The sequence below is a fragment of the Ranitomeya variabilis genome, chromosome 5 (genome assembly GCF_051348905.1).
Source record: "Ranitomeya variabilis isolate aRanVar5 chromosome 5, aRanVar5.hap1, whole genome shotgun sequence".
In the NCBI taxonomy this organism is placed as follows: Eukaryota; Metazoa; Chordata; class Amphibia; order Anura; family Dendrobatidae; genus Ranitomeya; species Ranitomeya variabilis.
The window spans coordinates 624,308,875-624,321,643 of NC_135236.1; the positions used below are offsets into that span (position 1 = coordinate 624,308,875).

Here is a 12,769-nt window from a genome sequence, read left to right on the forward strand (position 1 = left end):
CCGCGTTTGACGAGGCATGCGTCTTTTCTATGCTTGTGGTTGGTTGCAGAAATGCAACATGTAGTAATTTCTAGAGGCGTTTTTTTTGCCGCAAAAAAACGTATTGCTGTCTTATGTAAACGCATGCGTTTTTAAGCACATGCGTTTGGTTGCGTTTTAATAGAAAAAAACAATAATACACACTGATAAGCCACCCCCCACCATCAAGGTGATAAAGGGATCCAAACCCTAACCCTACCCCTAACCCTAACCCTGATAAGCCACCCCCCACCATCAAGGTGATAAAGGGATCCTAACCCTAACCCTGATAAGCCACCCCCCACCATCAAGGTGATAAAGGGATCGAAACCCTAACCCTAACCCTAACCCTGATAAGCCACCCCCCACCATCAAGGTGATAAAGGGATCCTAACCCTAACCCTAACCCCAACCCTAGCTATTTCTATTTATAGTGCGTTTTCTAGATGATTTTGATGATTGGCAGCTGTCACACACTTCTCAGCATGCGTTTCAAAAATGCAAATGCAGGAAAAACACATGTAAACGCGGCAAAACGCCGTGTTTTTTTTACCGCATGAGAAAACGCATGCGTCTAAAAAACGTAGCGTTTGCACGCGTTTACATGCGTTTTTCACCACCTGCGTTGGCATTTTAAACGCTGCGTTTTTAAACGCAAATGTGAAACTAGCCTTAGAATGGCTGCACCAAGTAATCTAAACTGTACATCGTTGGATTCAGGGATTCATTGCTTACATCATGCTGCTCTCAGATGAGGTAGCAGAAACCTGCTGACAGTTTCCTTTTAAAGTGGCTAATGGCTATGACTGGTAATACTTTTTTGTTCAAAAACGTAGAATTATAAAAGTCTTGGCTATGCAGATTTTCCAATTATAAAATTGATTTATATAATTAGTGTGACAAAAATTATCTTCAAAGAATTATGGTGTATTTATTTGCTTGAAATCAATTGACTGTAAATTCATTCAAACCGCAAGTTTTTACTTTTACAGAAAGCACACCTCGTCATTACGGATCAATAGTTGGCACTGAAGAATAGCACTGATGGAATCATAAGTTCAAGTCCAGTTGATTTTATACTTTTGTAAAAGGTTTTACTGCTCAAATCGGTTTCCATTAAAAACGCCAAGAAAATTTTGGTAAGTTAATAAATTAATTTTCTAATTTTCCATACAGTACAAATAGCAGTACATTTATCCACCATAGAAATTTTTCAGAAGGGGATAGGGACAAACGACCCCTGAGGAAGCATTAGTGAAACATGCATTGGTTACTGCCGGTTGATTACTGCCGGTCACTGAGGATGCATTCCCAGCCGGGCTGAACTGTGGTGACCTCGGTGAGATCCCCCCCTAGCACCGTGAGACTTTCACCGAGAGAATTTTGCTGCGGTGCAGCATGACAAACACCTGGTGTTAGGGGGGCCGAACCCAAACAGTAACACGGACTTCCTGGTGAACTCTGTGTTCAGTGTCCATGCCCGAACACGATTACATTGTCCCTTCGTTGCACTTTAACATCATTGGCTTTCTCTTTTTCTGTATCAACTAATACGACAGTATAAAAGTAGCCTTCACAAATCTAAAATGTAACCCCAAAGAAAATAAACTAACAATGTGTAAGGTGGAAAGTATTGAAAGTGTCTAACAATAGGCTAGTCTCATCCAGTTAAAGAGGGAAAAATCTAGATTTTATTAGTACTTTACTTAAAAGGAAACAAATAATGTTCCCAGTAACAACCAATAATATAATAGAACAATAGCATCCACTGGAAAAAAAAATTATATATATATAAGCAATCAAGATGTTACATAAGTACCCAGGGTTTTAGAGAAAGTGGGCAGGTAATTGGAAAGGGGACCTCAATATTTTCCCTTGCTATTATTCCCTAGTAATGCCCTTACCTTGCCATGCAAGTTGGCACCCTAATAATACACGCAAGTCGTCTTGTCCTGGTTCACCCTAGTTGCCCTAGGTACTAGGCACCCCACACAGAAAGAATTTTCTTGTCTGAGTATCTCTATTACATTATTGGTTGTGACCTGGAACATTATTTGTTTCTTTTTAAGTAAGATACGAATAACATTTTGATTTTTTTTTTTAACTGGATGAGACTAGCCTATTAAACTCCAAGGGAAAACATTAATTTTATATTTCATCCCAGATAACTCATGTTCACATTTCCTGATCTGCTGTTCTCCATAGATGTTAATGGCTTAGAATAATAACACTTTGTGATATTACTTCTGGTCATTTCAGATGTGTAATCGAACATTTTATCACCTCGCTGTGACTTTTTACTTACTTTCATATCTGGAATGTAGCTGGGTGTAAATGTTCTCCACAGCTTTATGACTCCAAAGTTAAACAAAGGTCTGGCACTACAGAGTTGATCTAACACTTTGCATTTGAGTTAAAGCAAAAGTTTATAGGAACTTGCCAGAGGATTTATGCATCTAAATTTTACCAACCTCTTATCTAGAACCGTAACAGTTTGATGAATCGGCCCCATTGTTTTCAAAGATTTTACACCACAAAAGAGCCTTAAAGCTTTGAAAAGTCTCCAAATTTTTGCACAGTTTTTCCGCAAACTCACTCTAGTTTGAATCTGCTACACCAAAATGGATGGAGCTGGGGCTGAGCCAGGTGAGAAAGGGGCATGACCGCGCCACCTGTTAATTTCATGAAAATTGACAGCTTTCGTACTTCAGAAATGCTACTCCAGCACTAGAGTAGATTTTGGGCACAGTGCACGGAAGCGCATGCCACTTAGTAGAGGCGCTAAAAAAATATGTTTCACAATTGGATAATAATAATAATAATCTTTATTTTTATATAGAGCTAACATATTCTGCAGCGCTTTACAGACATCATCATCACTGTCCCCGATGGGGCTCACAATCTAAATTCCCTATCGGTATGTCTTTGGAATGTGGGAGGAAACCGGAGTACCCGGAGGAAACCCACGCAAACACAGGGAGAACATACAAACTTTTGGATGTGTTAAAAAAAAAAAAAAAAATCTTGCGCTGAGATAATCTTATAAATGTTCCCCTGTTATGTACTGTGTAATGCCTGTGTCTGCCTGTGCAAGGACATGGTCCGGACGTACCACATCTACTGGCCAGGGGAAGATGTACAGGAAAGTATACAGATGGGGCAGCATGGGATTGTGGCTGCTACTTTCTTTAAGGTAAAACACTTCCCTGCCTGTTTAAAAACTTGTCTTACCTTACAGAATAATTTGCAATCCCATCCTGTAATGTCTGTATTCTATTTTGCTACTTCTCCACCAGGTGCTGTAGTATGATCAGACCATTTTCCTCCATGGTCAGAGACATTGCCATAAATTATCTGCAGTAATGCAAAGTGTACTAGCTCCATTTAATTTTTGCATATGCTGGAAGCCATTGTAGATTCATTTTTTTGATGATGTTCCTGGCCTGTAGAAATAAGGTGGAGTGGCAGCCAGAATAATTAGAGAAGCACCTCTTTGACTTCTTGTTACGCACGCTGATGGCACACGTGGTTGGTGGACCCACTATGCCAGGGGGCCGGGCTTGCCTAGGAGGGGCATAGCTAAGTGGCAATCTGGTCCTTAACCCCTTTCTGACCTCGGACGGGATAGTACGTCCGAGGTCAGAAGCCCCTCTTTGACGCGGGCTAAGGCGGTGAGCCCGTATCAAAGCCGGGACATGTCAGCTGTTTTGAACAGCTGACATGTGCCCGCAATAGGCGCGGGCAGAATCTCGATCTGCCCGCGCCTATTAACTAGTTAAATGCCGCTGTCAAACGCAGACAGCGGCATTTAACTACCGCATCCGGCCGGGTGGCCGGAAATGACAGCATCGCCGACCCCCGTCACATGATCGGAGGTCGGCGATGCTTCAGTATTGTAACCATAGAGGTCCTTGAGACCTCTATGGTTACAGATCCCCGGCAGCTGTGAGCGCCACCCTGTGGTCGGCGCTCACAGCACACCTGATTTTCTGCTACATAGCAGCGAACAGCAGATCACTGCTATGTAGCAGAGCCTATCGCGCTGTGCCTGCTTCTAGCCTCCCATGGAAGCTATTGAAGCATGGCAAAAGTAAAAAAAAGTTAAAAAAAATGTGAAAAAAATAAAAAAATATAAAAGTTTAAATCACCCCCCTTTCGCCCCAATCAAAATAAATCAAAAAAAATCAAACCTACACATATTTGGTATCGCCGCGTTCAGAATCGCCCGATCTATCAACAAAAAAAGCATTAACCTGATCGCTAAACAGCGTAGCGAGAAAAAAATTTGAAACCCCAGAATTACGTTTTTTTGGTCGCCGCGACATTGCATTAAAATGCAATAACGGGTGATAAAAAGAACGTATCTGCACGAAAATGCTATCATTAAAAACGTCAGCTCGGCATGCAAAAAATAAGCCCTCAACCGACCCCAGATCATGAAAAATGGAGACGCTACGAGTATCGGAAAATGGTGCAATTTTATTTTATTTTTTTTAGCAAAGTTTGGAATTTTTTTTCACCACTTAGGTAAAAAATAACCTAGTCATGTTAGGTGTCTATGAACTCGTACTGACCTGGAGAATCATAATGGCATGTCAGTTTTAGTATTTAGTGAACCTAGCAAAAAAGCCAAACAAAAAACAAGTGTGGGACTGCACTTTTTTTGCAATTTCACTGCACTTGGAATTTCTTTCCCGTTTTCTAGTACACGACATGCTAAAACCAATGACATCGTTCAAAATTACATCTCGTCCCGCAAAAAATAAGCCCTCACATGGCCAAATTGACGGAAAAATAAAAAAGTTATGGCTCTGGGAAGGAGGGGAGTGAAAAACGAACACGGAAAAACGAAAAATCCCAAGGTCATGAAGGGGTTAATGGAGCTCCTGATGATGAATTCAGGCTAGAGCTGCAGCTAACCCCCAGGTACCATTCCTAGGCAGTCCTCAGTACTGTAGCTGTTGACCTCAGTAGTCAGGTACGCAGACACAAATAGAACTTGGGCTCTGGTCAGACTAATGGGTTCTAGATCCTCTGCAGAAAGGTTACTGACATAGACACTGACTACTCGGATAGGAACATCTTCAGACACACGAGTCTCAGATACTGATTCCGGGAACTTGGCCACACAAGGATTGGGGGATGAGTTTCAGGCACTGGACACCTGGACCAGGGACTACAGATTCAGGACTGGCTTCACAAGGACCAGGGACTAAGGCTAAAGTGCTGGCCACACAAGAACCAGGGACTTCGAGGTCAGGACTGGCTGCACAAGGATTAGGGACATTGAGATCAGGGCTGCCCACACAAGGACCTGGGACTTCGAGTTCAGGACACTGGCCACACCAGGACAAGGAGAACTCACAGCTTCACTAGTGGACTACACGCTATCTAATGAAACTTTGTTACTTGGCACATTTGATGCCTTTTAGTGATGAGCGAATATACTCGTTACTCAAGATTTCCCAAGCACTCTCGGGTGTCCTTCGAGTATTTTTTTTAGTGCTCAGAGATTTAGGTTTTTTTGCCGCAGCTGGATGATTTACAGCTATTGGCCTGCTTAATTACATGTGGGGTTTCCCTAGCAACCAGGCAACACCCATATGTACTTAGCCTAATAGCTGTAAATCATTCAGCTGAGGCGATGAAAACTAAATCTTCGAGCACTAAAAAATACTCGGAGGACACGAGTGTGCTCGGGAAATCTCGAGTAACAAGTATATTCGCTCATCACTAGAGCCTTTTAAACAAGATGCCTCCCAGCTATTTTCTGGGAGCCATCTTGCAGATGTGCTCTTATACTAAATGCCTCCCTGCCATTGGCTGGGGGCATTTAACTATGTGCACGCTGCCACTTTAAGAGCAGGGGAATGCGCGCATGTGCACTAGGCACGTCGCCGGGACTCAGAAACAGGAAGGAAGCAGGGGGCAAGTTGGGGACCCCATTGTACAGCCTGGGCTGTGAGTATGCAGGCGTCCCTGCATGGAGGGGGATGGGGAACCATGCAGGGGTGCCGTAAAATAGCGTTACACTTCTCATAAGTCATTTGGACTCGACTTGTGCTGACGTGGTTTTTCTAAATCATGCAAAATTGTCCATTACCTTCTGGCTAGCATGGCGTGGTGTGGTGGCCTATTTGTTTTAGTAGTGTAATATTCAGAGTAACTTTGTTTTTTACTTTTTTTGTCATAATGCTTTAGTTTGTTCCATACAATCAATCTTTTTTGTTAGCTATTCTGAAAGTCTCTTACAATTTTCTTAATGGGTTGTACCATAAAGACAACTTCTAAACTTATTTTCTACAATTATTGCCTTTGCTGTATGCCGTATATTCATGTAGGGAGAACAGAAGCAAACATACAACATTCATATAAAAGTCTTAATTTTCCATGACTGTGTCTGTTTTATGAGCCTTTTTTTAATTTGGCTAAAAAAAACATAAAATGACGTCTATAAAATTTAACTACCTAACTAACCATCTGTAGGTTATAGTTTGTTACAGCTTTTTGTTAAGCAGTGCGTTCATCAGATGTTGTCTGACCTTTCATCAACCCAACTAGTGGGCAGTCATCTTTGGTTTAAATTTTTACAACTGGAACATAGGGTAAATAAGTTATGTAATAGGGCTAATGTACAACGTCAAACCCCCTATTACATCCCTTTATGTGGTTACTGTTGTTTGCACTGTTATGTGGATGCTGTTAACGTGTTCAGTTACCTGTAGTTTTAGTTTAGAAAACTTTTCAGAATAGGCTGTAATGTGAGTGTACACGAGGAAGAACTCTATTTCTGGCAATTAAATGACTTCTATGATTGCAGTTTTCTTCTCTGCACTAGCTATAGCCATACTTTCAGTTGTCTCTGAGCTAGTGAGTGAAGACTAGCTGTTATGTCTTTTCCAGGAGATGGCTTCCTGTTCTTCTGTGTAGCACACGCACCCAGAAATAAAGACACCAATTAGATGCAGGACTGAGCTGGGTGGCTGGGAGTTAGAGGGGTTGTCTGGTCAAAACCAATAAGTCTGCAGTCACTCTGCATGACTGCAGACTTATGAATCCCCCTGGCGCATGCAATATGCTCTGCGTGGATTTTCCGGTTTCAGACTCTGGATCGGAGGGTATGTATGAATTCTACATAACCCCGGCCAGTGGGCAGGGTCTCGCGCTCCATCCACTAGTATGCAGTGAGGTTGTGCCTTCAAGACTGACATGCCCACTGATGTCCACATCCCTGGTCGGGCACTGCCTCAGCTCAATACAAGGGTATGGAGCGAGGCCGCTCAACTGTTTTAGGTATTACTTCATCCTATTCTCCATTCCTATTCGATCCAGAACTTGTATGAAATTTGTTAAGAGCCTAGAACATTTTGTTCTAAAAAGATAATTTACTTATACCTATTCATGATTCAGATCTCCAAAAGTTGGGACCCCAGGAAATAAAGGTAACCTCACAGAGGTGAGGTATTGCCCAATAAAAGTAAAGATTCAGTCCATGCAAACAGAATTTAGACGGACATTATATATCTAGTTTGTGTTTCTTTGTTTGTGATGGACAGGATCTCCTGAGCTCTAGGACTTGCAGGAGAAAAAGCTGCAAATAGCAGAATAAAGGTGTATGTGGAATCCATAAATGAGAATAAATGAAAGAAGATACATGTCCCATGGCGTTCTAGGAATTATTTCTGAAAGCTTGTAATATCTATTATATGCAGCAATGATGTCTACTGTTATCGTAAGAGCACGGCTTGGGTTTTACACATGCAATGTGTTTTCATTCATTTATTGAATCCAGATTATTGCATGTCACTAACTAATTGGAACAGTAATTGTACAATTATTTCCCCTGTTTATAATTATAAAGTAACCGGTGCAAGAGGAAATGACTGTGCTATGCTGTGCACTATAAGCATGTTGTGGGATGCAGTACGGACAAAAGGCAGATCAAGGGTTAACAAGGGGATTTATTTAACAAAGGGTAAATGTAAACTATGCACTTAACACTTTGGGCTCCTGTCATGGATGTGTTCCTGTCCGTGACTGGGACCATTAAGGTACCTTCACACGAAGCGACGCTGCAGCGATAGCGACAACGATGCCGATCGCTGCAGCGTCGCTGTTTGGTCGCTGGAGAGCTGTCACACAGACCGCTCTCCAGCGACCAACGATGCCGAGGTCCCCGGGTAACCAGGGTAAACATCGGGTTACTAAGCGCAGGGCTGCGCTTAGTAACCCGATGTTTACCCTGGTTACCAGCGTAAAAGTAAAAATAACAAACAGTACATGCTCACCTGCGTGTCCCCCGGCGTCCGCTTCCTGTACTGCGTGAGCGCCGGCCCTAACAGCAGAGCGGTGACGTCACCGCTGTGCTGTACTTTCACTTTAGGGCCAGCGCTCAGTCAGAGCAGGAAGCGGACGGCAGGGGACGTGCAGGTGAGTATGTACTGTTTGGTTTTTTTACTTTTACGCTGGTAACCAGGGTAAACATCGGGTTACTAAGCACGGCCCTGCGCTTAGTAACCCGATATTTACCTTGGTTACCAGCGTAAAACATCGCTGGTATCGTTGCTTTTGGTGTCAAACCTGACGATACACGCCGGTCTGACTACCAAATAAAGTTCTGAACTTTATTCAACGACCAGCGATATCACAGCAAGATCCTGATCGCTGCTGCGTGTCAAACACAACGATATCGCTATCCAGGACGCTGCAACGTCACGGGTCGTTGTCGTTCTCGTTGTAAAGTCGTTTCGTGTGAAGGTACCTTTAGATTATGCCACAAAGGGGATTTATCACAGTTCTGCGGAGAATGGGCGAAAACTTCCCTGACGTTGACTGTGTTCTCTGGTGGTCCTGACGATGGCAATGTTCTGTTGTGTTCCTGGCGATGGTGGCATCCTCTCCCAATACCGATGATAGCGGCAATAGTCTGTGGCTCCAGCACAGGCACTGGCCTCAATGGATGAAGGGAGGAAGGGGAATAATCTCTCCTCTCAGCAGTGAGAGTCTTTACACTAGCGGGGCCTATGACACTGTCCTGACACTGTTTATAATGGCCAGCTCGGTCCGCTGCGCTGTACTGTTCAGCACCTGTATCCCGTACACAGACCTTGCCTCTCATGGTCAGTACTGCCGGCCAGGGCGGATTTGTTAACGTAGTCGGCTTCATCGGCAGTCTCGTAAATGTCTGTGATTTAAGTGAGGACAGCGGTGTTAGCATGGACAGTGGTATCTCCGGTGTGTCAGTGGAACCCCATCTGTAGGCTCCTGTCAGCGCGTCCGCTCGTCCCCGGCTTTAGTCAGCACCGCCCTGTCGCCTCACAGCTGATCTTTTCTGACAGGACCCTCTCGCGCGCGCCGTTCCCGCCTGAACTGTTTGAATTTCTGCATGTGCATTAACTGTCTGCTTAGCCACGGCCCCTTCTCTCGAGCACAGGACACCCCATGCTCTCCCCCTGTATCTTAGGTGACAGACCCAATGGTTTTGGACCCATTTCAGATGAGGCAAACCTGATTAGTTTCTCCCCCTTACAGTAACACAAACCAGTACTACTGATACTGTTGATAATTGTTCTCTACATTGGCTTATACCCACCTCACCTACTCACAAAAGTGGAATATTGGATAATTTTTTTGTACATCAGACATTCGAGTTATAGGTGTACGTATTGTGAGTACCATGAAAATATATCCCAACTTTACATTTGATATGTAAGTGAATTAAGAATTTTATTAGCAACCAAAGGCATGGAGGTATATGTATTAAGTATTGGAAAGTCAGTTAAATTAAGATGTCAGTGCACTTTCACCAAACTTTTCAAAAGCCATAAGTTGTTCTGTGGGGGGTGACATGACCAGATAACCCTACCGATTGCTGAAACAAAGGAGCACTTCTCCAACACTGAAGACAGGCTTAGTAGAACATCTATGGAGTCTGTCTTATGTCCTATCACGTCCCACGAGGTAATCTATCTGAAGGGGTTAACTAATATTACAGGCAAGAGCTGCGATAAACCACTCGCTCGTGCCTGTAATCCCCGGGTGCTGAAAGGAAAGCAGTGATCTATACTTACATTGAGTCGCGGTGATGCGCCCTCTGGTGGATGTCCTCATGAACTGCAGCCTGGGAACTTTTTCCCACGCTCCAGGTCATATGAGGACATCCAGTAGAGGGCGCATCACCGTGACTCAATGTAAGTACAGATCACTGCTTTCCTTTCAGCACCCGGGAATTACAGGCACGAGCGAGTGGTTTATCGCAGCTCTTGCCTGTAATATTAGTTAACCCCTTCAGATGGATTACCTCGTGGGACGTGATAGGACATCAGAAGGTATGTATCTTGTGTGTTTATTATTTTGCCAAGCGAGGGTGTTCCTGATGGATTGAGAGAGCAATAAAATACTAAAACAACCTGTTTGTTTCTTTCATTAAAATACTTTTTATTCATGTGTGTGTGTTTTTTAACCCTTTCAGACAATTGGATTAATAATGGATAGGTGTCATAATTGACACCTCTCCATTATTAATCTGGCTTAATGTCACCTTACAATAGCAAGGTGGCATTAACCCTTCATTACCCCATATCCCACCGCTACACGGGAGTGGGAAGAGAGTGGCCAAGTGCCAGAATAGGCGCATCTTCCAGATGTGCCTTTTCTGGAGTGGCTGGGGGCAGATGTTTTTAGCCACGGGGGGGCCAATAACCATGGACCCTCTCCTGGCTATTAATATCTGCCCTCAGTCACTGGCTTTACCAATCTGGCGGAGAAAATTGCACGAGAGCCCACGCCAATTTTTTCCGCCATTTAACCCTTTATTTTAGCAGCTACAGCGCTGAAATTTTGCACATACACACTACTAACATTATTAGTGTGGAATATTAAAAAAAAAAAAAAGGGATATGAGATGGTTTACTGTATGAAAACCATGTCTCATATCATGTCGGGTTTAGGCAGGAGAAATGAGAAGCCGGCAATTGAATTACCGGCTTTTCACAGATATCGCGCTGAATGAAATAAAAATCCAGAATATATATGTGTCTCAATGACATATATATATATATATATATATATATATATATATATATATATATATATATATATATATATATATATATATATATATATATATATATATACACACTCACTGGCCACTTTATTAGGTACACCTGTCCAACCTCTTGTTAACACTTAATTTCTAATCAGCCAATCACATGGCGGCAACTCAGTGCATTTAGGCATGTAGACATGGTCAAGACAATCTCCTGCAGTTCAAACCGAGCATCAGTATGGGGAAGAAAGGTGATTTGAGTGCCTTTGAACGTGGCATGGTTGTTGGTGCCAGAAGGGCTGGTCTGAGTATTTCAGAAACTGCTGATCTACTGGGATTTTCACGCACAACCATCTCTAGGGTTTACAGAGAATGGTCCGAAAAAGAAAAAAAATCCAGTGAGCGGCAGTTCTGTGGGCGGAAATGCCTTGTTGATGCCAGAGGTCAGAGGAGAATGGGCAGACTGGTTCGAGCTGATAGAAAGGCAACAGTGACTCAAATCGCCACCCGTTACAACCAAGGTAGGCCTAACAGCATCTCTGAACGCACAGTGCGTCGAACTTTGAGGCAGATGGGCAACAGCAGCAGAAGACCACACCGGGTACCACTCCTTTCAGCTAAGAACAGGAAACTGAGGCTACAATTTGTACAAGCTCATCGAAATTGGACAGTAGAAGATTGGAAAAACGTTGCTTGGTCTGATGAGTCTCGATTTCTGCTGCGACATTCGGATGGTAGGGTCAGAATTTGGTGTAAACAACATGAAAGCATGGATCCATCCTGCCTTGTATGGAGCATCTTTGGGATGTGCAGCCGACAAATCTGCGGCAACTGTGTGATGCCATCATGTCAATATGGACCAAAATCTCTGAGGAATGCTTCCAGCACCTTGTTGAATCTATGCCACGAAGAATTGAGGCAGTTCTGAAGGCAAAAGGGGGTCCAACCCGTTACTAGCATGGTGTACCTAATAAAGTGGCCGGTGAGTGTGTATATATATATATATATATATATATATATATATATATATATATATATATATATATATATATATATATACATATATATACTGTATATATGTTTTCCCGAACATTTGAGCACATAAATCCATTAGATGTCGGATTTGCAAGCCTGCGAGAAAATATCGCAGTACGGATGCCATACGGATTACATACGGAGGATGCCATGCGCAAAATACGCTGACACACCTAAGCAACGCATTAACTACGGAAGTCGATTACGGAGACATTTTGGCGTATTGAACGCGTAGTACGGACGTATAATACGTTCCGTATTGTCTTACGCCAAGTGTGACGCCGGCCTTACTTTGTATCATTTAATTAGCATGATGTTATGGGTCCATCTGGTGTAATGGTAGATGAGGCTTTACATTAGGTCATTGTGAAGAACAAGCAAAGAGACAAAATAGTGTTTTTCACAACAAAGCTTTAATGATAGTATCCAGCCAAAACGTGAGAACTCTGATTTGGCTAGAGATAAAACTTGTCATCACCATCCAAATTGGGAAGAATATTGGAGAAACTAGTCCATAACAGCAGTTCAGGGGGATTTATAGTAGTTCCAATTATCATCCAAGTAAAATTTTTAGACTTTTAAAGCCGCTAATCTAAACATAAGCAGATAATGGGGTTTGCTCTTTTTTTTTTGTTCTGATACTTTTTAGCCATTTATTTAATGTCCATT

General features: G+C 42.8%; 1 protein-coding gene across 3 annotated transcripts in view; it reads left to right on the forward strand.

Annotated features, from left to right (window-relative positions):
• ATP10B (ATPase phospholipid transporting 10B (putative)) overlaps positions 1-12,769 on the forward strand; it is a 517,664-nt gene that overhangs the window by 293,789 nt on the left and 211,106 nt on the right. For 2 of the 3 annotated variants that reach the window (XM_077266119.1, XM_077266121.1), the window contains one exon: positions 1,011-1,157. The exons of the other annotated variant lie outside the window; for it this stretch is intronic. The gene's annotated coding sequence lies outside the window, so the exon portion shown is untranslated. The remainder of the gene's footprint in view (positions 1-1,010; positions 1,158-12,769) is intronic. 3 annotated transcript variants of the gene reach the window in all.